This window comes from Zerene cesonia, chromosome 17, assembly GCF_012273895.1.
Source record: "Zerene cesonia ecotype Mississippi chromosome 17, Zerene_cesonia_1.1, whole genome shotgun sequence".
NCBI classification, from domain to species: Eukaryota; Metazoa; Arthropoda; class Insecta; order Lepidoptera; family Pieridae; genus Zerene; species Zerene cesonia.
In genome coordinates, this window is record NC_052118.1 from 7,218,241 (window position 1) to 7,245,314 (window position 27,074).

At 32.3% G+C, this 27,074-nt stretch overlaps 1 protein-coding gene across 2 annotated transcripts in view; it reads right to left on the reverse strand.

Moving 5' to 3' along the window:
* LOC119833661 (roundabout homolog 2-like) overlaps nucleotides 1-22,891 on the reverse strand; it is a 47,121-nt gene extending 24,230 nt beyond the window's left edge. The window contains exon 1 of one of the 2 annotated variants that reach the window (XM_038357775.1): nucleotides 22,732-22,891. The gene's annotated coding sequence lies outside the window, so the exon portion shown is untranslated. Of the gene's footprint in view, nucleotides 1-7,399; nucleotides 7,520-22,731 lie in introns of those variants that run through there. The other variant, XM_038357776.1, reaches the window with a different exon arrangement.
* Nucleotides 22,892-27,074: the final 4,183 nt, after the last annotated feature.

The window sequence follows — 27,074 nt, forward strand, 5'->3', positions numbered from 1 at the left end:
TACTTGTTAAAATATTTTCGTTTTGTATAAAGTATTAAAAATTATATAACGTTGAATCGGTTTAATTTTTTATGTTATACAACAAACCCCTTATATGTTCAATGAATTTACGGTATCAGTAAATTTCAATGCAAAAAATACTCATTACAAATTTCTCCAAAGATATTTCAAATGAAGCAATCTGTAAAACATGCGTACGAACGCAATATAAAAGCAATAAGTCACAATTTAGTCATAATGCCTTAACGACCCAAAGATCTCCGAAACGACCACCGAAGTTATTTGCGGTGAAATGGGCCGCTATTCTGGACAATGTCAATGAAGTAAAATAAAGATCGCCATCGGATATGGGCGGGAATGAGACAGTTAATTCTAATTATGACCGTATTGTGAGCAGAAATTTTATTGCTATCTCATTGGCGCGTTCATTACCACGGCCGCCGTAATTGTGTTCTATTGTGCACCGTTCGCCATAATTTTTCTGCAAACCGTGTGAATCTGGACGAGGGGGACCTAATTTCTGAGTTCACGGTTCGTTCCCATTCAAAATTTACCCCCGAATATTAGAGGAAACTGTTCGATAGAGTATTTAATCCGAAGAACAGTATATTGATTACATTAATACTCCATGGTATTTTTTATTTATTAAAAACAAATTAATCTGAACGTTGCCAGTGTTTTGCTTGAGAAAGAAATGGATGCCATTATTGTATGTTTATTTTAGGCGTACACGTTGGCCTTTCAGACAACCACTGATAGACTCTAAAGTTTCATCGCGGGCTGTCGGAACGATTAGCATCCTGACAGCTAATTTATATACTCCACTAGTTGTTCTATTTCTGGAGACATCCCTAGATGAGCTTGCGACTTGCCAAGAATTGAGGAACTCTGGTAATGTTACTTGACTAATGCATTTTACAGTTTGTAACATATCGTCACATATGTGAGTTTATATTATATTTAGATTTAATGACGTTATTTATTACTGTTATTAAGTCAAACAAAAAGATCAACCTTATTTTTGTGAAATGAAATGTTCATAACTATTTTCACAAGTAGTGAATTTTAATAAATAGTTTTTCTTCATTACAGTTGATTGCTAAATTACTTGGTTCTACGGTGTGTTTTCTTTTAAAAATACGTAACCAAAAAGCTTAATTTCTAAATGTACTTATATAAAACATCCCCATAAAATAGGGACTAACAGATATAATATCAATAGATGAATATAGCAGCTGTGAGTCGCTTACACCTCATTGCTCTTTCCATGACATTGCGTTATGCCATAAAACTTATCAACTTGTGTAATGATGTTCGTGGCGTTATTCCAATTTAGTACTATATGTCCTATCTAAGTGATAATCAAAGCTTTAAAACGTAACATTATAAATATTTAGTCTAACAAAATATTATACACCCTCTTTACAAATATAATATTTTTATATATATCTATATTTTTAATTGCATAATTAACATAATATTTATCAAACACAAGAAAATAATAATTAATATAATTTCATTGCACACCTACACTCTGTATACATTATGCATTGTTTTAGTCTTAACAAATTGTGTTTGCTTCGAACAGCCCGAAGCTAAATCTGGAAACGATTTAGAGTACGGATTCCTCCGACAAATTATTTAAGTACAAAATTGGTTCGACATTTCAACTCTTTAATGGGCTTGTTAAGCCGTTAAATAGTTGACATGCCACACGGAAAAGTATATATAGATAATAAAACGCACGTAATAAAAGGGTTGTCTGTACATCAATTGAAACTAATATTTTCAGAGATTTTATTGCGACACGCTTTTACTTTTAATACAAAGCATCTGGCGCTTTAATGATAATTGTTATTTGTTCTTTCAAGAAACAAGTTAGAAATTGAGAATAAATTTTACGACAATCGCACATTACTTATGGGCTTTTATAGTCACATAAATTTAACGAAAATGTCTCACCCATCTCCAAGTGTGCCATCCTCCTAAAAGCATAGAACGATTCTTGGCAATAAATTATCGAATGAACGCACTAAAATAGCGTAACACCCCAACGCATGGGAACCGCGACCCAGAGCGACCCCTTAAACTAAAAGTCTACAAATCAGTCCCTCGGATTCAAATCAAAAACATATCAGAAGGAGCCCAAAAACGATTAGACATGCCCGTTCAATAAACAATTTATAAGGCTAAAGAAATTACTCAAACAAATGATAAATGCATCAGTCACGCGATGAAAGACTACGTAAATTGGAATGAGGAAGGCGGAACAATGAGTGAGGGAGACACAGCCGGAAGCATCGCAGATTTTTCCCTGTTATCCCAAACAACAATAGGCCTCAGCTTTTATATCTACCTAGGCAGAGTCTTTTGTTTAATTAATTATCCACCGGATAGAATAATTAAGCTAAAATATGGAGCCGCGATTACAGCAACCCCGTTCTAAGTATTAATATCAGATGTTCATTGTTCATATCAAATGATGCGTATTCGGATCCTTTCATTTTCGTAGACGAATGAATTGGGTTGTTGTGCACAGTTTATAATACGATTTATTGATTTTTAGCATAGAGACGAATTAATTGAGCGAGTTATTCAAATTTATTTCACTACTGCCTTTATTTTCATGATTTTAAGTGTATAACTTATCAACATCATCATAATAATAAGATCTAAATTTATTAGAAGTTAGCACAATGATTCTATTATTAAACGCATAGGAAGCCTTTCATCTAATCCAAAAATCACTAATCGGTCATCGTTCATGCCAGCGACAGTATTCTCACACAAAGTAGTAATCAGGCGTGAACACAAACATTCAGTTTCATAGCACCAGCCACCATCAATCAGAGTACATTCGCAGCTGATAATGTATCGTCAACAGTCCAACATTTAATTGTTGATGGATCGCCATGGGTCTCGGACAGGCGAATTTCACGGGCGAATATCATATACCAAGGAAAAATCAGCCTTGTATGTACCTATACAATGTGGACAGCTATTATATTCATCTCTCCATCACACCCTCCATGGGAAATGATACGAAAAATTACAAAAGCGGAGGGCGTAATGGATGGAAATTGTAATTTATTCGGTTTTCGTATAACTGACTGATAGATGTAAAACGACTCTTTTAACACGGCATCTGTTAATATTTTTATATGATTACCAGAAGCATCTTGAATTCTCAAGAAATTCAATTGTTTGCCTTACACTTTAGATATTAAAAATGTGGAGGCTCAGAAATGTTATTGTAACAATCGAGGTCGAGCGTCTCTAGATGGGTGTTCTAAAGTCATAAAAAGTTATTATATTTTTTTAAACCACCGCCTTATCTCAATCCCTAACTACTGAAGTTGCATTTTGATATATTTGTTCTTGCCTGATAAGATGGTTAAGTAAACTGTATTTAAGTGTAAGAGGGACCGCTGTAAGTGATTTCCAATGGGTCGTTCATTATAATGTGAGTAATTTGTATCAGTTTGTCATTCGAAGTGTGCGATAAAGTTAAGACAGTATGATTTAATTTATAGCCACGTGTTGGGTATCACTATCAATATGAAAGCGATCGCCCACATCACCAATTACCTATTCGATAAGGACTTATTTACGAGCTCACTCGGTCGGCTAGCGTTCTGTATTAAAATTCATTGTGTCTGTTATCCTCAGTATGGGAGAAGCGAGGTCATCACATATCTCCACTTTATCAGTTACAGAAATAGGCTTTTAAAGTTGAGCGCGGCCGATAACGTAAAGACAGTAATTACATGACCTAATCAAATTGGAAGCATCCCGGCTATTGTCACATTCATCATTTTCAAAGTAAATTTTCCAGAATCGTCAGATACCATAAATTTCTAACTGAAATTGGATTATCAAGCATTCAAAGAGGATAAGAGGATACTTTTACGGTTCTAAAGTGTTCATAAAATGTTGATAAAGTTGCCTGTCCCGCGGCAAAGTTTTATTAAATTCGATAAGAGCTATCAATGTAACTTTATAGGTTCCGTACACGAAAATCTAATTAATTTTATTAGGATATTCTTTGAAACTCTTTTAAACTATATTATTTGTCGGGCATATTAAATTGTTCCACAGGGACTTAATGAATATATAAAATAATAAATTAATATTATCTCAATTAGATTTTGTACTTCAGTGACTTTCATATACCTACTTATTATGCTGTTTATCCATCCTTTGCAATGTGACCAAATCAATTTCATCAAACGATTTTTATTTAATATACACTAGGTGTACATTATCCATGTAAAAACATAGGAAAAATATAAAAAACTACAACTTTAAATTATTTTCTTCAAAAAATAGCACCGTCGTCCAATGAGAGGTATCCCTCCAGAAGTACATGGGACCATAAGAGAATCAAACACAAAAAGAATCAAGCCGATTGGTTGACAACCCAAAGAGTTATTGAGAAATCATATAAATATACGTTCGAATTTCTCAATTCGACTTCATTATTTTTAGGAACGTCGATTAATACATACATAATACAATTTTATATTTTGCGTCAGTCGCCTAGATCTAGCATGTTGATCTTCAGTCAGCAAAAGTTGGTGACAAACTTCTGCAATTTCAAATACTGCGGTGGTCCTCAATTTGAAGCGTATTCCTCTTTATTTTTTACATATTTCCCGTAAAAGTAACGGCCGCTTTTCGCGACACTACGACCTAAACATTGTATCAATATGCGCATATTTGGTACTATTGTATGTTAAGCGTAGAGATGGGATGCATCCGTTAGTAACCGATGACCCCGCGACACCGCGTTACCAACAGGATTTGAGACATTAGACAGTCGTATTGATTCTAATGTTTTGAATCGTGTTCGGAGGGCTATGTTTTGATATTGGGCTAGGTGTAGTTACGATGCAAGAGTTTTTTAGGGTTTGTTATTACAATTTGAAAATTGTTGTTGGGCTATATCATTAGACATTACAGATAGATTATTATAGAAATGTTATGGTAAATCTAGAATATGTTTATAGTATTGATTAATAATTGTAACGTTAAGAGAAATCTTCGCTCCTCTTAAATTACTATTGTACACATTACTATTGTATCCATATATTTTCCTGTTTAAAGTACGTTACATTCTTATATAATGTATGGATATTTAAAATTACTACTGAGCATTATTTAGTGTGCCATTTCATCTTTAAGTGATCCGTCTTAAGAAATAATTAAACTACACGTGTTATTTTTTTGTCTTTATACATCATCGTAGAAAATGTTTATGTACAAATAACACTGTATGTTTAAATGCTTTTATTTGTATACATTTATTTTAAATTTTTCGTATTTATGCTATTTTCTTAGCCTCATTCTTATTATTTTTTTATAATTTATAATTTACCTTTAGTATAATATACCTTCGTAGTTTTCATAAAAATGTTAATAATGACGTAAGAAAAAATTCATTGCTAATAAAAACAATTCGAACACAGACAATACGTTATAAAAATTGTACATTATGAGTATATAATAAAAAATTAGCTCTGCGTCACCCTTTCCGTTTAACATTGAAAAAAGATATTTTTTAAACTCTGACATTTTAGTAATGTAACACTTGTTGGGATATCAAATGACGCAATTTTACGAACTAATGTATCCAGTCTGTTTGAATGTTTCCTGATCGAACCGTCAAATTTAACAATGCAATTAACTAACCTTAAAATATGGTACATATTTTGTGAACATACGATAAAATCTATAAACATAAAGATTACATGAAAAAATATATTGTGTTTTGTTATTTCTATGTTATGTCATAGAACAAAAAATTTCATCTTTTTAGGTAGATTACCTTTTAAAAGTTGAATTGAGAATACATAAACTTGGACAAGTAAACTAAAATTAACTGAAGAATGCTCACAATATCATCATAAATATTGACTTGTAATTTGTGTTATTGTTAAAATGCGTATATTTCAAAAACTTAAATTTACTAAAAAGACTTCGTTACTTAATTCATGCAATTCAATTTAGTACCATGTTTTTCTATTAAACAAGACAATACAATCTGATATGAGCAAAGTCTACAGGTATTAAAATACATAAGCTCATAAAATATACATAAACAATGGGATATAAGAGCTTAGTAATGTTATTACTGATTGGTTGATACGAAAGTACCATAATTTTCTTTGTTACATAATGTCCCAATACAATAAAATATCTGAATAATTAACGATTTTCGATATGGAAATGATGCGTATAACATTGAGTAAAAAACGTATTATTTATTTTTATTGAATTTGTAATAATTAATATGGAGTTACTACCCCTAGTCAATAATAGATTGAGTAAAAAACATATTGTTTACTGTTATTTAATTTGTCATAATTAAAAATGAGTGGCTACTCCTAATAAGTAACAAATAATGATAAAAAATTGATTTTGGTACCTACTGGCGTAATACATTGATTTTGTATGTGAAAATAATTTACAAAAATAACCTAATAGGTTTTTGGTTTAAAGCGCAACAAATAAACGAACACTTAAAAATTATCAAACAAATAATTTCTTTTCTGATATCAGTAAACATAGATCAGAAATCATTCTCCACTTTGGTGTTTGAAAATAATTTATTCATAATTGCGATTTCACAAACAACGATGTTTTTAAATCGAGACTACCAATCTTAAGAGGTATACATATATCAACAAAACTGCAATTAAAATCTCCATTGACTAAGCCTTAAACCATTGAACGCAAATATTTTCGAATTCACAAAAATTTTTTTGCTAATTCATCGTTCACTCTCCAATGATAAGAGGTCCGTGCCGGCGGAAGTCGTTTTTTCTTTCTTAGACTCTTGAGAGCTTTGTAAAATGTCTTCGAAAAACGACTTTTGGTCCCTAAGTACATTTTGACGTCCCTTCTGCACTTATATTTTACAATGCCATAGCACTCAAGAGCAGTCCTATCACCAACCTTACACCAGTTCTATTATACTTTAATTAACGCAAATATTAGATTAAAGAAATAACATTTTATAATAAACTCAGTTAAGTATACATGTCAAAGATATACTATTTAAAAGAGAAACTCAGTTGAAGAAAAGAAACAGTAAAAGCGTTACGATGTAACTTGTAAGTGATAACAAACACAGATAATGAAGATAATGCTTATCATTATGTGTTCTTCATACACTTGACACCCTTTGTTTGATGTTAAAAATGTTTGTTGATTTCATAAAATGTCCGAGCTGTCACGAGATATTTTTATCAACATAAAATGTTTATGTAAATTTAAGAATAATCTAGCTATTAAAATATCCCAAGGCATTCATCCCATGATCCGAAAAAACTTTTAGTAATTTGATCTATTAAATATAATTTCGAAACTGCAAAACAAATAGTGCATATCAACTTACATTAAACGTAATTTACATCCAACTAAACTATACCACAAGTCCAATACGCACAACACAAACACGAAAACCCGAGTTAAATTTCGCGCCAACAGGGACGCGGCGGCACGTCCTTCCTTCCCGAACTCTGAAAGGGAACTGGTCGTATTGTACAGTCGACGGCTCGAGATGCCGGGGACGCAGGGTAGTGAATCAACCCCTAGCTAACATTTGCCCAGCCACGCCGATGTAGCGCCTGTACTTTCCAGTTTCCAGACATGTCTCACTTTTGGGGACGACGTTTTTGGAACTGAGGCCTGGCGCTGCTTGACTGAAAAATCGAATTCGTGGAAAATTATTTGCTAATTCGGACCCATGCCCACTTTAATGTAGTAATAATACATTTTTTACAATTTACCAACAAGCAATTAATATTATAGTTTATGCCACTGAGGATATAATAATATTGTAATGTTTACTAATAATTTAAGAAATAATTTCAGTAGCTCGTTAATGATCTGCCATGATAATAAACACAAGGAATGAATAAAATATGTTTAAATTGATGTTTTGTGTTTCTATTTTTTTTTCTACATTTGACGTGAGTTTTATCAAAATTTTAATATCATTTTCCCGTGTAAAATTTCAAAGAAATCAAAAATGAAATTCATATTTTCATTATTTTAATTTGAACATTGTACAATGTTTAGCTAAAAATTAACATGCGAGAAGTAAACAAAGTAATTAAGGACGGCCATAAACCTTATAAACCGCATACTTTGTATATTTTATGAAGAAAAATTGGACCCCATATTTACAGCTCTTTTATACGACACTAAATTCAGTTTTGTTACGCCAAGAGTCAACAAGCTAGATAATGCCGCTATAAAATCTGGCTATTTATAAAATGTCTGCAATGCTGGTGCAATGTGAGAATAATCCCTATCGATCTAGGTTAATTTTAACTTAGAACGGTGATGGAGCAGACATTTTCGACGTGTAACGTCCGATGGCTCGTGGTTGCTACACTGAAAATGCCAAATAATATGTAACAATGAACCTATTTTCGTATAGCCAGCTACCTTATAAATTGAATGTAGACGAGAATCATTTTAACAAAGGAAAATAACAAGCATCAAAGATCATTAAAGGATAGAAAAAATGTGCATATCGATTGTGACGTATTTTTATTTGAATTGTATAAATATGTGGCTTAAAGTCCTGAGTTACAGTGAATATAAGCTAATTATATGAAAAATTTAAAATTACATATTTTAAAAAATATCAAGCTTATTCTTTTTTCATTATTAAAAAAATTAAACTTAACTAACATTACACTTGGAGTTATTAGGCAGTTACACAGTGCATGGCACATTTTTCGTACGGATGTGCGTGTACATTTATTTCAAAATTGATACTTAAAACATTTATGAGAATAATATCATTAACATATAAAAATTAATAATATCTATTAACAATATTAATATAGCTATAATTGCAAATTTTATACACATTAAAACATTTCCAACCATCTCAACAAAATACACCTAAAAGCTAAAATTACGCCATATATTTTCCATTCCAAGGCGACATCTCCCTTGGGTCAAATAATTTCTCTCATAGATTCTTTTGACCTTCTGTAGGTCAATGTGCCTATAAGTTTACTGCTGAGATGAGGTTGCCATTACGTAGGATCCTTTTACTATCCAGCTTGCTCCGCAAAGCCAGTATCAAGTGAATTGATATTAAATTTTATAGCGGGCTTATACGTGTGGCTAGGGCGATGTTAAATCTTTGGGAACGCAACTTATTACGGATTAAGACGTGATTAAGGAGGTGCGAGATTTACTTAAATAAATAGCAATGTATGAGAAATTGATGTTTGAAATTGAATTTCATATATATTTCCACAAATTACATGTGCTTGCTTGAGCGTATACTGGATATTGTTATAGTAATATCAAACAATATGTCAATGTTGTATTAAATTGCCTCATGATAGCCAAACAAATCCGATAATTTCGTTTTACTTTTTTTATAGAATTCCCAAGAAACATTAAAACAAAAGAAAATCTTGAAGGGTATTGTTATTTCTAGGGCTTAAGGATCCTATCACTAATACTTCGCTGCATCTGTCTGTCTATTTGTCGCCAGGATATATCTCATGGTCGTGATAGTTAGACATTTGAATTTTTTTATGTATGATGTATATCTGTTGCCGTTTTAACAACAAATAGTAGAAAACACCAAGGTTGGCAATAATAAATTGGATTCTCTGCATTTTAAAACCTGTAAAACTGTTTACATCGAGAAATCTACTATGAGGATAGTCATACAAAACCGTTGCATACACTCGCTTCGCGTCATAATACTCTTTTAATTTACATCTCCGAATAAAGATGCGGGTAAAATGACAAATTGATGCCCGTCATATCATTTTTATAGTCCCACTGTTTAAACTGGCACTGAGTAATATAAGTTCGATGATGGAGCAAAATACAAAGTATCAACGAGTTACTTTTCAAAGAAGACTTCAAAGTAATGTAATATTAATCAATGTTCATTGGTGTTTTAGTTAACCCTTCCGTTCTTTAACCCCTTGAGGTGGAAAGATAAGGAATTAGTCATAATTTATGTTCAGTACTTTGCTGTTAATATTATATGTTAAAATAATTAATAGAACATTGATTCGTTACGGTATTTAGATAAAGTTTAATTTTTTTACGACATTTTATATTTTGCTTTACTTTGGATAAATCAGTATCCTATTTTAGTCTATGTACTAAATTATTGTTCTGCCCACCAGAAAATATTAAAATACTTGGCCTCCGCCTGGACTCTGCAAAAGAGGCAGAATTATATTTTTAACGAAATTTACATGCATATTATTATTTAATCCCCGTGTACGGACAGCCAACTCTAAAAATTATTAATTATTTATCACCTTATAAAAATTCGTCAAAATCTTCCCTATGATTGAGGCATATACACACACATGGAAATCTAACAAATAGAAGAAAATGATTAATCATAGTTCTGGGATCTTTGAAACATCCATATTGCATAGCATTTACTCTTACCAAATCATATTTGATATAGAGAATAATATACGGTTACATTTATCCAAAGAGACAGAAGAGAATCAAAGAATAGTTTGAACAGCGATACAATTTTAATGGAATCGTGACTATTGAAGTCATTATTAATCTACAATACCTATTGTTGTTTCATTGCTTGCACATCAAAATAAGACTCTTACACACATGTTAAAAAGCCGTATGTTAAGAGAAAATCCATACAAATACACATAGTATTTTCAGGAAAAGAGCAACACTGGAAGTCTTCGTACATGTCAAGATGCGAGTAGACGTGACAACGAATTTTAAAGTGCACTCTACGTAATAGCGTTCTCGATGCTTCGAAATCATGGTTTGAAGCGTCACATCGCGTTGAAAGACTTCCGATGAAAGACACGCTAATCACTCGCCTTGTAGAACTAGAGGCTGGAGTGCAACTAATCCCGGGCGCCATGTTAAGCTCACTAAATCTTATCTGAAGCATTCATCTGTGAAACTGAGCGCTCTAATTATATATTGATAAAGAAAAGTAAACGTTACCGTTGCGCTACACGCTGGAGATTGTTGACTTAGGTTTAGTAGAGAAACGTGCTTTGCTACTGCAGCTTAACTACGTTTTAATATCATGTCATTACTAGACATAGAAAAGCTTTTAATTCCATGTTTATTTTGACAATACAATTGGTCTTCACACTTTTTACGAAATTACCCGTCATGCTACTTTTTAAATTCTGTAGTAAGCTTTGTTAATTAGGCGCCAATTTACATTCAATCACAAATTCAAACGTTGGAAACAATGTCGCTGTATAATTTAATATTTCAATACAGCAACATAATATGAAATAAGCTTTCACAAAATATTATCTGAAAGTCACACGAATGTTCCTCGATTTTCCACCAGTTATTCTGCATGTCGCGATTGCATCGGGGATAAACTATTTTATCATCCCGTCTTTCCTGCACTGCGTTATTAATATTTCAGCTGGATAAGCTACTTGTTTTGCTGAGAAAGCCACGTCGGATTCGCTACATGCTTCAAGCAGCTTGCGGGCGGACGTGTCCTAACTTATTAAGTTCTAAGAGCTGGCGTGCGGTGTCGTTACTTTGACGAAACTAAGAGTTTAAAAGTCTATTGACGTAGTTGAAAAACTATTTAAAGCGTTAGATCTAGAGGCAGTGAAATATTATGTCCCTCTTGATTCTAATGCTATGTTGTTTGATATATTTAATTTTTAATTGACGTTCCCAGAAACTCTTTAAATGTTTTTAATTCTACTGTATATGTCATTTTTTTTTTGGTTTTTGGCTCGATAACTCAGTGGGTTTTCACACGCGTTTTGAGTTTGAAAGGAAATTATTGTAATTCTGTCTCACTTTAAATTCTTGAGTGGTATCATCCTGAGCACATCGGTCACTTTTTTGTAAAACTGGATTAAAGATTACGGGTTGTAATTTCGTGATTGAAATAATGTGCATTTGATACGACGTTAATATTTTTACAGAATAAAGAATAATCTAACCAATTCATATAAATAAATAATGTTTATTTATAAATAGACCATTTTTATTAAGTTAAGTTGATTTCTAGTTTGAAAATTATGTATTTATTGTTTCTAGGCTTTAATAGACAATTAATAGGCAACAGAGTTTCGTGTACGCAATTATTATTTTTATTATTGATTCTGAACGAACTCTAAGGGATATACTTCATTCATTCAACTGAATGCAGGCCTAAAGACAGTATACAATTAAAAACAACAACAGAATACCAGATAGAACATTTTATGACTAATTGACAAGACAATGAAGGAGATAGATGTACGCGAGAGTGAATGAGTCGTTCTAGTAGAAAATTATTGTTTGTTCAATTAACGTAAGAAATTAACTTGTATCGTTTTGCAGATACATGCTAGTTGGTTAGAATAATTAAGAACACCCAATTTTACGCCGGTTTCGGGAGATTGAATAAGCTACCAGAATATACGGTTACGGTTATAAATGGATACTAATTTTAATCAACAGTTTACTAATTTAAATCGTGGATCTATTTCATTTTTTGTCGATTTTGATTAAAATATGTTGATATAATGTCGACATGATTCAAAAATTATTTACGTATGTATAAATTTTGATACTTTGGGACTTTTTGTAATTTTAGTAATACGTATATTCCATAACTATTGCAACGATGTTTTTCAAATTGCATGCAAAACTTGTTGCTAGTAGCATAAATAATCAAGATGGTGTCGTACAAATATTGTTTATGAACTTTATTGATCACAATTAACATTTGTGAACCATATTTTTTATTACGTTTCAATTAGAATACCAAACCTTTTTATAAGGATCTTAATAAAATAAGCTATCCAAGACCTTTCATTGCTGATTGCATGGTATTAATTTTGAGTAAATCGCAGGGGTTTCCTACCGTGCGGCGATATGTAAATTCGTACAATCAGACACGACACACCTTCAAATGTTGATTGAGTTGTCATGAATGTTGTATGACGAAATCTAGGACATATCTGCGAGTATTAATGAAACGAGAACGGCTTTGAATAAATTCTCCTGGCTCTAATCAAATTTCCTCAGAATCGTATGAAATTAATTAATGAAAGAAGATGACGGAATAGATTAACGGAATGTGTTATAGCATTTGGTTTTATTGAAAGTAAAATCACTAGATGAGCACACCCGTATCCCTTATACCCTTATTACTAAGCGGTCTGTGGCCAACAATGGATACACTGATATTACTTGTTAATAAAATTTTATTAGGGTGCATAGCACTTATTTTAGCAAACAATATGAAATGACCAATACATTATTACATTAAAGGAATATAAATTAATATACAGTAATTTAAAATGCTTTTAAGAAAAGAATGCAGGCGGTTCACGTTCGATTCTCGAAGGGACATTTAAAATTAAGGAAGCAGTAGCTGCTACCTCGGCTTAGTCATACTTGTCTAGACATTTCAACATTCTGAATGATTGAAAGGAAAGAAACATTTATACTCAGCACGTCCCAGGCCAGAAACTCGTCCATACCACGTCCAAATAAATACTAACTTTAAAACAGCTTGCTGTCGGTCACGTCTTACGTAAGTTTAGTAAGTGCTGTGTTCGTATAAAGTTTTATAAGATATCTTATGTAGCCGTATTCGTAAATACAACAGCGACCCCGAAACATTTCACTTAAGCCAACAACGATAAGTAATACTTTTATATCTCCACCCATTTTGGCTGGGTTCCCGGAATGTTTAAGGGATAGCCTGGATATTCTCCAACGTCCGTCTGCCTCATTATCGTACTAGTGTTAATGCTGGGTGCCCGTGAAATCTTTTAGAGGGTACTCCACCTAGTGCGTTTTAATTCTGTCTCTTTATTGCTTGCTTCGTTAACGTCGAGAGGTTATTTGGCTGAATGAAAGGAGTAAGGTTTAGTCCCGAATTAAAATGGGGGAACGCGAGCGAAATTTTTGGCTGCAACTCAATAAACTCGGAATGACCAATTTGTTTTGCGCTCATTATTTAAACAGAAAACAAGAGGAAATTATTTCGTTTTATTTCAATAAACTTATTTGGCAATCTCCCTATTTTTTGCGGACCGGAGTATGAATGAAAACATTTCAGTTTAAAATTTAAAGGCAGATAGTAAAACATTTCTTACACCAAACGGTGTAAACGAAAACTATCAATGGAATTGGTTGTGTAACAAAAAATCGATATCATTGATAAATGACGATGCGTGAGTATCGTCTACATTCACGGTCTCGTCCCAAGCCGTGCTGTTTTGTCACCGTTTATAAAATACAGCCTTCGATACCACCCCACATTATGGATCACTATTTTATAAAAGTCATACCTCATTCCGGTTGGGTAGATGTCTATAAAATGTTCAGCTGCCGGCAACAAAAGATCGTGTCTGATGGTCAACTTATTGTAACACCGAGAAGCACAATGGATATCACAGATCACTCGTCCCACGACAACAATAAGCCTGGTATTGTAGGTTTTAGTTGCTCGAAACATTTGGGCAATGAATGTATACTTTAAACTTTTTATAGAGTGAGGTAACAACAATATTTTTTTACGCGAAACGTTAACATTTGGTGTGATTTATAGTTCTTACACAGAATAAAAAATGTCGCTATATAAATAGGAATTTATATACACATAGTATGATACTTTATATAACGATTTATTTGAATTGAAATATACATAAATTGTGTATAGATGAATATAATTTAGTTAGACTTCTTATGTAAAAAATTATTTATCACTTTTAAAACATTTATTATTCCTTGAATTTCTTCAAGAATCGCTAATAATAAGATGACTAGAATAAAGATTACTAGAATTCAACATAAAGACACTCTAAACCATATTACGTAGGTGTAAAGCTCCCTATATCACGTAGGTCGAAGTTTATATTTTGACAAACGGTCCAAAACTCTCATTGTTATCTTTAACGCAATATATCAACACATGACGTACGATCGAAAAAACATGAAAGGAATTTTTTAAACCAAACGTAAAAACAACGAGTGGAAAAATTGATACGTTTGTAAACTTTATACCAACAAATATGTGTTTTAATTCAGTAATAACACTCCTTAATTTATTCATGAGCTTGAAACCGAGCTACAATGTAATCGAGACAATTACCAAAATGATTTCCAGTATAGTAACGGTGATTTATCGTGTCGTCAATTGAATTTCAATGCGCGACCACCCGCTTACTTACTAACGATGTCATTCGAAACAATACTAGAAGCACAATGCAGGCATAACGACCTTCTCAGAGCCGGCTATTGATACTACTAGCTAAACAGCCAAAAACAAAAGATGCATATAAATCACAGATTCTACACCACGTAGCCAATTCGGATACAGTGTCACGTAATCAAAAAATATCATCATGCTATTGTATACTTTAAGCATTCAGTTTAAAGCTTGAATTTCTAGAGCATTTATTCCTCTCCGTTCAATTTTAGTAGAACTGTATTTCCTCGTAAACAATAGCAGTTTTCGGACATTGTTAACTTTACAACCACTACACTATAACATAATCATTGGTCTATTGTCGGACATGTAATTCTCGATGGTATATAGTGGGTGTTCAAAAGCTTTTATTCTATACAGACTAGCCTTTTTGCACATTGAATGACATAATATTTTTACCACGGCGTGTGACGAATGGTTTGTTAAAGCCCTGCAGGTATTTAGACCTTTCCTGGTTTTATAACAATTGCACGTTACCTTGAAAGTTTCTTTGTAGAATGACATAGATTGGCTATGATTAAGCAGTAATGGTTTGGAGATTAAAGACTCGATTATGATTTTTTAACTTACTTTTTACTAAAGTGCTAATAAATTATTGTTTTTTTTTATACATAATTCAATAAACTAGTACTTTTATTGACTTTTCAATCACAATAATAAGTAAAAATTGTTTATTTCTTTTAAACAGGTTGTGCTCTTGATTAGAGGCAAGTGCCTTCAGTTAACTGTTAAATGATTGAGTTTTTGTGTATTAAAAGGCGCTAATTATATGCTAACATATAACGATACACACAATATGCAAAATTATTTTGTCACATTTCTACATAATGCAATTATAATTCATACGAACACTTCCATAAACCAAGACTCATAGCAATAGAAACAACAGTTTTAATTCAATGCAACCAGACTAATTCGCATCAAACTCCACAATTTAGCCAACAAATTTACATAGAAACGTACAATTGACCGCAACTCTAGGACAATTTGGTACGAATTTGTCTCGCTTTCGCTAAACAGAGGAGGCAGGGTAAAGTTGGTATCCCCGGATAATTTACGTGCTATGGGCCACATAATCTAATTGCCGCCTATAAACGGCCCGGTGTTGCTTTGACCTTAGTAAATGCATTTTGTGTGTTTCTAATTATCACCTCTATTTAAACATCATGTTCCTATGGAATAAAGCAAACAATTTTTAAGATTTTGTGTAATATTTATTACCTCGATACTCTAGCTGTATCGATACATACACGATGACCAAGATGAGATTATCTTGTCTAAGAGTGTCTCATGTCTATTTACATATTTTAGTCATATTTACGATGACGTTTCTTTCAACAAACATATTTATTATAGGTAAACGTTAAAACGTTTTAATAAATGTCAGCGCTATTATATATTTATATCGCTAAATTGAATTATTATAGAACATTTTTGTAAGTTTATTATGAGAAATTTCATGAAGAAGCGTTATTCGACAGTTTTAACACTAATAAAACCTTTTCAAATTACGCCTTAATAGGCAAAAAAAGTGTTGTTTAAAAAACATAACGAAACAACTAGCACTGAGAACCATTTCATATGGTTCTTTCAAAGCATTCCTACAAAAAAGCATTAATCTCTCTAGATAATTATCGCTATGTAGTTTTCCATCACAACAATGTGTTCGGCAAATAATTTTTCAAGACCCTCCCAAATGTGGGATTGCTCATAGCATGACATTCTAAATTAACACATCGCTCCATCTACCCTCAAAACACGCACCACAAACTTTCACATATCTAACGAACCATCCCCTTGCGAATGATAAAGGTTTTCTTTTCGTATTTCTTAATAAAGCTTTACTTTGTTACATTTTTTACGTTATTTCAGCGTAATTCGATGGATAATTTTGATGTTTGGTTATGATTGTATCAATTTTTTTTTGTTGGCAGTTTATTTTTAGGCACATCATTTTTATTCAGTATATTATGTGCCGTATGTGTAATGATATGAATTTTTATCTTTCGATCGAATTGGACATTGATTTTTTGATGCTCATGGTATGCTAATAAAGTTCTTATATTGAATGTAAAGGAATGACTTTACCTTACATATCTTTATAAGGTTATTTATATGTATTATTTATTTTGCTCGTTATATCTTCCAATAACTTATAATAACCAAAAACAAATGTAATTAAAACTATCGGTCCCCCCTGGCCTCGTCTACATCCTATCACTCAGTGAAGTTCAGATTTCGGTTTTTAAATTACTGCAGTAGCTTTCGTGTGAAGACATTGGAAACATTCATAGAAAAACGCAAATATTTCCATATTAGAATATAAGTTTAGATTAGTAACAAACTTATATACTACCAACAGGGTTACCATAAAGACATTCCGTAACAAATAAAACATTAATTAAATCAATATTGAACCACTTCGTTACCCGCAGATCGTTTGAAATCAGGCAACACCACACGTATGAGAAACGCAGGGCAATCTTCGAAGGAAATTTTGGTATCGCGTGGCTCATTCTGTCGGAGCAACACGCGATCGTACCTCACCGAAGAGGGAAAACGAACAGCTGATAATTTACTGCCACGCTTTTCTAATAGACAAGAGGTGATTCTATAAAGCAAATGTTACGTAAGCTAGGCACCGTACGTATATTTTATAGGGGAAATCATTTTGCTTTATTTTATCCCGATTCAGGTTTGTGTATATTTAATTTACCGCTTTATAATAATTTTAACAATAAACAGATAATCTTTTATTCAAACGTCTTGCTATTTTATTAACTATATAATAACCATTATATTATCTATGTAAAATAAGTTGGTTCTAGAAATGTAGTCTAAGCTTATAACAAAAGTAGATTACATATTAAGATACTTCCAATTGTCTATAATAATAATAATAATTCTTTATTTGCGTAATGTGTGTACAAAAGCTAACAAATATTACACAACTCTACACATTAGCCACAAAGGGCATGCAAATTTAATTAGCTCCGCTTCATAACATAATTTTATAGTAAATTTTTTTACATTATATCTAAATTACATTAATTATTTGTTTCATTATAAAAACATTTAGGTAAATATTCAATAGTAAAAGTTAACGGAAGGTCACAAATTTAATAATTCGGATACATTGTAGAAATTATTGTTATTTAGCCACTCGTATAGTTTTGTCTTAAAAGGATTGATGTTTAACAGTGTCTAAACTTCCTGTGACATGTTTTTTTCAAATGTAGCACGCATTAACAAATTTTCATTTAAGATTTAGCTTTAAAATAAAATTTCCGTCGCAGCAATTAACGTAATTTACAAGTAACTTATATTGTTAACAGTATGGTTTAGTTAAACAATAAGACTGCGTTTTTAAGAATAACGAAAAGGACCTAAAAAGCAAACAACATGAACGTTAAGCCAATAAACTCATGAAATTACTAAATGGGCGGTCATATTTACAAGTACTGTGTCTTGAAACATTTCATTACATGCCTTTTAATCAAATTAGAGTTCCGCAGTCAAACAACCGCAAACCCTTATTAATTAGTCCACTTCTATTTGACCGGGCAGTGTCCACCCGCCGTCCCTTGTTCCGTAGTTTTGAAGACAAAGTTAAACTTGTTTAGTGTAATATATTAACATACATACGCTATATTTACAGACTCGTCTCGGCGAATTTGCATAAAGAATGATTAAAAATGGCATTATATGATGTAATTTTTATGTTGATGTTAAAGTTTTTAAATCAAAACAAAATCATCTAATTTCCGTATCTGAAATCTTAAAAAATGCGCATTTGATGTATCTTTATTTTGGCACATAGGTAACTGAAGAATCTGTTCTGGTGCACAACAAACAAGAACGTGCCATACAGAAGACTGGTACGTTTTTTAAAGACATATAATAAAATATATATTTTGACCAATCATAAATAAATAACTGACTGAACTAAATACAATGACACATATCTATTAAATTTTAATATGGGCAATAACATTACACATCTTGCCTTTGTTATTTTGTGCTTGGTATAAACAAAAATATGTATAAATATTATTAATTAATTGTTTATGTAAAAATTGACAATTGTACGCCACATGGCAGATCACAGTAGAACTTTATATAATGTAATACCTTCCTAATAACCTGTGAATCACAATAAATCGTTTTGAATTTGAAATTTGAATTTTAAAATAAAGCATACAGAACCCCATGTTGAAAATCATGTACGTTCTTTTACGATACATAAAATAAAATAATATTTATATTGTGTCCCCATTTATAGTCAACTGGTTTCGTGCAAATTCGGTATGCGGTATTATGTTCTGTTTCCGGTTAGAACGCAAATATTATACGAATATAAAATTTAATGCATTTTTATCACGATTCCGGTGCGCTTATTTCTCTAGCAAATTGTGGCTGATCCCATTTTAGAAAATCATTATTGAGATTAATTACTTCGTGAACGTAATTGAGGTATTTATTTATACATATTATTACAATATTTAAGTATTCCACAAACAAAATAAGCTAAATTGAAAGCAAAACGATTGAAACGTTATTTTAATTTCAATCAAATGTTGTATTTATTTGTTTTTCGATATTAATTATAATAGCTATAACCACCTCAATAATGTAAAATTCTTTATGTTTTTGTGGCTGTGGACTTCATAGTATAATTTTTATATATTATTTTATACATCTAGACAAACGATCGACGAATTGTGTTTATTGTTGTGTATTTATTTCTCCATGGCGCTTATTACGTAATGGTTGTTAATTAATTTAGTGAAAAAGTACCTAATATATTAAGATAAAAGGTGTAATAATGGGAGTACCTATTAATTTCATACCTCTCCATTATGTGTCTTTGTAAAGTAATATTATTTTGCCAAAAATACATTCAATCATCTTTAAAACCGTTCCTTCCGAAAAGTAATTTATTCTGTTGGTGTAAAGTTGATTTTTGGAAAGCAGCATTCGAGTGAGTTTGCTTGAAGTTGAGCGCGTCCATTTCTTCTGCCGCCCATAATAATGTTTGGCGATTTATCAAATGGCAATTTCGTAATAGATACCGCCGCCCGATGCGACGTCTGATAAAAATATATAAATTGCACAGATCGTCTGATATTCAATTGAGAGCGCGAAATATTGAGTAATGTCACGACTTATCAAAGATTTCGCTGGACGAATATTGGTGAATTGCAATCAATAAAGATGCAATCTGGCCATAACTAGATTTTATTTGTAGGTAACATTTTGAATGCGTATTTTTTTGCCATCGTTGGCATAAGGGCTGGTGGATCGTATGATGGTAAACACTACCATAGTCAATATAGATTTGCAGAGACGTAAGTATGTTTGCAGACCTTGCACATCTTCAAATAGATGGACGACGATGGTGATGTGGGAAAAATAAAGGATTGACTAGGGAAATTAAGGAAAGAGCTGGGAAGATTATGGAAAAGAATACAAGCAATAATTCTATTAAATTTATGATACATCATCTAACCATTATATACTTATCGGGTGAATTATTATTTTATAAACTCTTGTGTATTCTTTAGTTATAAGTCTGTATTAAGAAAATTAAATTCTATGAACTTTTATAAGTTATAATATCATGACTAGGTAGACGTTTGTGGAGATGATCATTCATTCGCTGATCTGACTTATTTCGAAATTTTCATATAAAAAATAGTCCTGTCTGAAGCAATGGTCAGAAATTGTCTATTTGAAATGTCTATCTAGATGTTTTGTTTTCATTACTGTATTGTTTTGTCTTAAGTTTATTGTTTTTTTTTAATTGTAATTCTGTGGAGTCAACGTTTTTTCTTTCTTTATTTAAACTTCTCATATAGCATATGTTAATTATTTACCTTCATTTATTTTTTTTTCGTAATTTTGACGAAAAACGGGAATGCATAGCTTAATTTTATAATACAGTCGTGTAGGTACATTTTATTAATGAAACATGTACATATGTATATCTGCATCTGTAGAACTAATATTTAAAGTTGAAGAGCGTTTATTTGCTCGAAAGACGTTAATCTCTAGAATTACTGGACCGATTTAGATGAAATTTACAGGATAAAATCGCCTCTTGTGCACTTACATTTTCCAGTGAGTTTTTAACACAGGTACCACAGGTACACAGGTACCACACAGGTACCACAGGTACGAAAATGATGGAGAGAAAACTATAAGACTGTAAATTTTTTCCATTGAATACCTGGGCGAAAAGCTTGTGGCATAATTATATATTATAATTGTTATTTTAAGGTGAGAAGGTATCATTATGCGAAGCACAAGTGCTAATCAAATTGAATATGGTGAAAATTAAAATACTGATTTCATGATTTATCCAGATACAATTTATAATTTTAGATGCCTTGACACAAACATGTTAATTATATGAGGTAAGCGATATATCGTCAGTCAACTTTCTTGTTAGCGAATAGTATAATTAGCGTTATACATCGAGAGTTATTAATAAATTTCATACAAGTTTTATCCCCCGGCGCTTTTTTTATCGTACACGATAGCCGTTCATAAGTACTAAGATGACGTACACAAGCAAAACCACTGAAAGAAACTAATTAATAAATAATAAACATTAATAAATTATCACGCATTAGCATATCTGCATCCAAAATCTTCCTAGTTTGTTTTAAGTTAAACAAAATTATTTTTTTACTTTTCTTCGCTTTCTTGAATAATGAAAGCCACAATTTATTTAAAAGGTAGTCACATATAAACAAATCCCTACAGCCTTAACGGTAACCGGACGTACTTATTTCAGGTATCAGCCGGAGATAAACATACCGCGTGTTTATCCGTAATAATACCTTTTGTAACACTCCTTTGTACAACACGTTATCTGTTTTATCGTTGTTTCTTTGTATCTCCTAACCAATATAACCAATTTTAAATGTAAGCCTGAACACGTTTAGCGTCTAACGCATAAGGGCTATAATTGCTTGGCATACATTTTACAAAATGTTTCATTTAATTTGTCAAATCGGTATAGTTCACGGAGATATCACACATATAACAATGGATCTAAATGACTCCATTCCTGACATCTCTTTTTTCTATTGTCATGGATCTAAAAGCGTTGGTGTAATTTATGTTTTTTTTTTTTAACTCTGTTGATACAAGTGATTTCGATAGATGATAGCCATACGTTCGCTTCTCAATAGCAGATAAATGTAATGGGCCGAAAGCGTAAATAAAAAATTACAAACAAACATAATGGAAATACATTCATATAAACAAGAAGGATTTTTGCTAATAGGATGTAGGTAATGTCCAGTCATTCTTATAGGAATGAATTAAGTTAATATGATTTTTATAAATTTCAGATCCTGACGGTATCATACATTCTATATTACAACTCTCACATCATATCACATATTCAATAGTACTTTGAAAGCTTCCTACAAAACTTTTTAAACAATACATAAAAAAGGAAGTACATTAATAATAAAACATACCTCATTCAATCCAACAAAACAGTTAGCGAGTCCGTTCACATTTCAGCAATTACACAACACAATACACTTACAGCATTAGCGGTTCGGTCGCAAAATTACAAGTCAGTTACGAGAGAAATCCCGTAGGCGGTCCGCGTTCCGCCCTAACGTGTACCCTCCACGGCTATCGAAACGGCACTGAGGGGAGGGTCAGAACTCAGAGCCTCAAGCCTGGAGGCTCCAAGCAGACGCGCGCATCTCATACCTTAAGTACTCTATATACATGCGTAAGTAGCAAGGGTCTCGGTCCTCAAGCTTGCAATATCGGCGGCAGGTAAGAAATGTTTCGCATTACTGCTTATAAGGTTTACTACCGTCATACACGTCAAGTGCTGAAAGAAAATCACGTTGGGTTTCATAACAGTGTGGTATAAAAATTTATGAACGAACCTTATAGTTTAGCACATATTTTTACTTACGTACAAGCGCGGACTTCTAAATAGTTTTTTTGATTTCATGTTTAGTTAAGAAAATACTATGGTTTTTTTTTGTTTATTAAATTAATAATGAATAAGACTAGGAAAACCAGTCAAAATTTTATCCTTTCCTTCTCCTAATAACAACTTCGTAAAGCTTCCAATTGCCGAAAATGCTTACAAAAACGATTCCTGTTATACGAACAATAACCAAATTCAAAGTGTCACTCAATATACTCCTAAATACCAATAATTCAAACCAACCGTTTGTGAACCGTACCACATAAACGTTTTCTACCTATGCTCGGTCTGCCTCAAAAACCAGTCCCTCAAAATCTTCACGTACAATTGAGTTAACATCGTTACATTTCCCAGCTCGATAAGTGCCTCTCCGTTAATTATCTGGAAACAATACTTGGTTTTTATTTACCCCACAGAAAGATAAATGTTACGCGTTGTCACCGCTACACTTAATATATAGCGAGGAATTGCGTAGATATAATAAAAAAAGTGGAAGTTCTCCCAAAATTAACGATGTATGAGTTGACAGCACAGTCGAGGCTTATCTCTTGTTTTAATGGGAGCGAAAGTCACCTTTCCCTTTTTTGCGGGGAATTAACTATGTTTTCTTTTGCGTAATGAAATGTTTTTTCAGTTGTTTTGCAATATTATACGTAGCTTCTGTTCGGCTTTGTTTGCTTTTATCTTTGTTCAATTGTAATTCTTCTTTCGAATAAATTAAGCATGAGAAAGAGAATAATGTATTTTGGAAATTAGGCTTAACTTATGCTGTCATCTGATGATGACTGATGGACTGATGTCCATATTAATTTTATATCAACGATTAATGCAGTTGTCAAAATAAATAAAAAATAATAATATGTATGCGATACATTTTCGCTTGATTGTAGGTAATAATACATGAGTCTTAAATAAAATACAATACCTAACAACAATAATAAATAAATTGTTTACTAATTTAATTTCAGACTCACTTTGGAGGGTTATTTATAATCAACTGTTTTCGAAAACTCTGCGTATTTTTAATTAAAATGAAATGTATCGTTCGGTACCAGTTTTATTCTAGCCTTAATGAAACCAATAAAATTTCCTTCATTTTCTGGCATTGAAATTAAATTAGGTATTAAATTTTCAATTATTTTCCGTGATCTTAGCACGAATTTATTTCTTAGAAATTCTCTACACTTGCGTGCATTCGTGACAACCAATCCATTTGCTGGCTTGCCTTGGTCGTGACAGTTCCTTCTGACTGTTCATGTATGTCTCAAAGCCGGCGTATCCATTTTCAAAATTGAAATGGAATTAAAATCTTTCAACGTAAGAATTTTTAAAGAAAATCCGGTAATTGAAATAAGTGAAGTATATATTTGAGCAATAATAGATGTATAATATAAAATGTATTTTTTTATTAAATGTATTTCCGTTCTTGTTAGCTTCAATCTTATGCCACAGTGGGCAGTTGAGCTGGTTCGCCTGATATGGTAAGCGATGGCCTCCGTCCATGAACATTTGCAGAGGTGAGCTTTAGAAAATGCGATTGTAGACGGGCATAAAGGAATGGTCAAGGAAGGAAGAGAAAAAGTCTCTTCACTTTTTAATAAAAAATAAAAGATAGCAAAAATGCTTTGTTGGATATTCGGCTTGTTTATATTTTCTTTAATTATATACTTATTTGAACTGCCTGTCTTATACGACTTCAAACAAATTTATGGTAACACATTTACTTCTATTCAACAATTATTATATTATGATTAAATTAAAAATATTAAAAAATTACCTCTACACATTTACTCCTCATAAATGCCTTAATCATCGATCTCAACTCCGCTCCAATAACCTCCATTATTAATCCCAGATATGAATAATTGAAACGCATTCAACAAATTCCAATTTTAAAATTAATAATTAATTTACAAGGTGCACTCTAAGAGGATCGTTGAGGGGCTTAAGCGAAAAGTTTGCGCTGAGCGGCCATCGACGTGCTTATAATCCCACCAGCGACTGGCAGAGCCTGAAAAGCGTGTAGACCGTTAAAAATTCGGATTAACATTGTTATTGTTACGACGGAAAATATTGCTGTCAATAATAAATTAAGCTGATGTCATTTCCTTTGCGAAATCGTGTAATTATTTTCGAATGACATGTAAACCGGATTATTTTACGAAGCGCAAAATTTATGGAGCTGCTTTTAATGGGTCGATATCGGTTATATAATTTCTTTGCTCCGTGGTAGTCACAATAAAAGTTGGACATAATTTGTATCTCATTCACTGTGTTTTAGCGATTAAATTCTAAATGTCATTCAATTTCCAATCTTCAAGCCCCCACATGACGTAGAAAGGTGCGAACTGGAAACAAATTGTGTTAAAATGTAATAGAGATTCGTTTCCCGTCCAACTTTCCTGCAGATTACGAGGCAAATTCAATATTTAAGATTGATTTGGGCAGATGCTTGAAGGCTTGAACGCCTTTGTAGGGTGTAAGATGTACGATACTTTCCATACTTGAAACGTTTTATGCAGGAATCCCATCAATATTTATAAGAAATTAAAACTTATAATGGATATTAGGAACGTTCATGTTTTGGAAGTTTTTATAAAGAGTGAAAAATTTCTGTCAATTAAGTATTGTGCTTGGAAAGTAGTCGCGCCTTTTGTTAACTTTGTAAGCGAGACGAATGTAAAAGCTTTTACGGTTCCACCCGAATCCCGAAGAAAAAGAAGTAAAACGCGTTTCATACTTTAAATCGAGAAAATTTACATAATATTGCCGCTCATTCGCCTTCACCGACTTTAGGGGTCTTATGGTAAACGATCTGAGATGGAATTCAGAATATTTCGTCATCGCTAATTAGATACGTGAATAATATAAATCAAACAAAATCCTTGTTGAAAAGCGATTCAATAATTAATATTGCATGACGTTCTACTTAATTGGTATGTATTTTGGGGACGCTGATTTAAATAAGTAAATAGATTCTTCCTGAAAAATAGCATCAAAAAAAGCATTAAGATTCTCTCTTTGAAAGACCCTCGATTTTTCGATGCAAACTGAAAGATTTCGGTTTGTTACTGCGACCCTCCCATACAAATGAAGCGTATAATCATGGTGCATGTGTTTGTACGTTAATATAGATGCAACGTCCCGTTCTTTAGTGACTAAACGGCCTGAGGCGTTCAATTTGCAGAAAAAGAAATCCACAGCTCAATGTTACGCGCCCGACATCACAGTACACTATTTGAATTTTCTCCATAGAGGGTGGAATCAATTTAAATTTTAACTCACACTTAATACACCCTTGTTTGGTGTCTAAGTGGTGTGTTTGAGTCACCCTCTGTTTAAAGCGAATAATAAGTTGGGAAGACAACAAGGTCGGTAATTTGGTACGCGAAAACGTTCTGTATCTAGTATTTATACAGGGATAGAATAAACAACGCATGTTGATCGTTAAATATTATTTACGTTTTACATATGTAGTGTATGTGTGTGTGTGTGTACGTTGCTTATGTAGTGTATCTTATAGTCGTTTAAATACGAAAACAAAAAAGTCATACATATATAATAATATGCGTGATGATTTTTGAAGATGTTTCAGTAAGTCTATTGTGTTAGGCAATTATAAAGAAGCTTTTATTCGTGGGTAGGCTTTGCCGTGTATTGTTTGCTTACCCATTTCTGATGTCTTTTATGCCTTAATGGTATCACCGTATTATGCTAAACGGGGCAATTGCAGTGCCTTGCATTCAGGAACGTTCTCAATTCAACGGAAAATTACGTCGTTTGTGAGAGATGCTGTATGAATGCTGTAATTTTGTACCAGTTACTTATGTTCTCTATAAAAATGTACATTTTATCAAATTTTCTTGT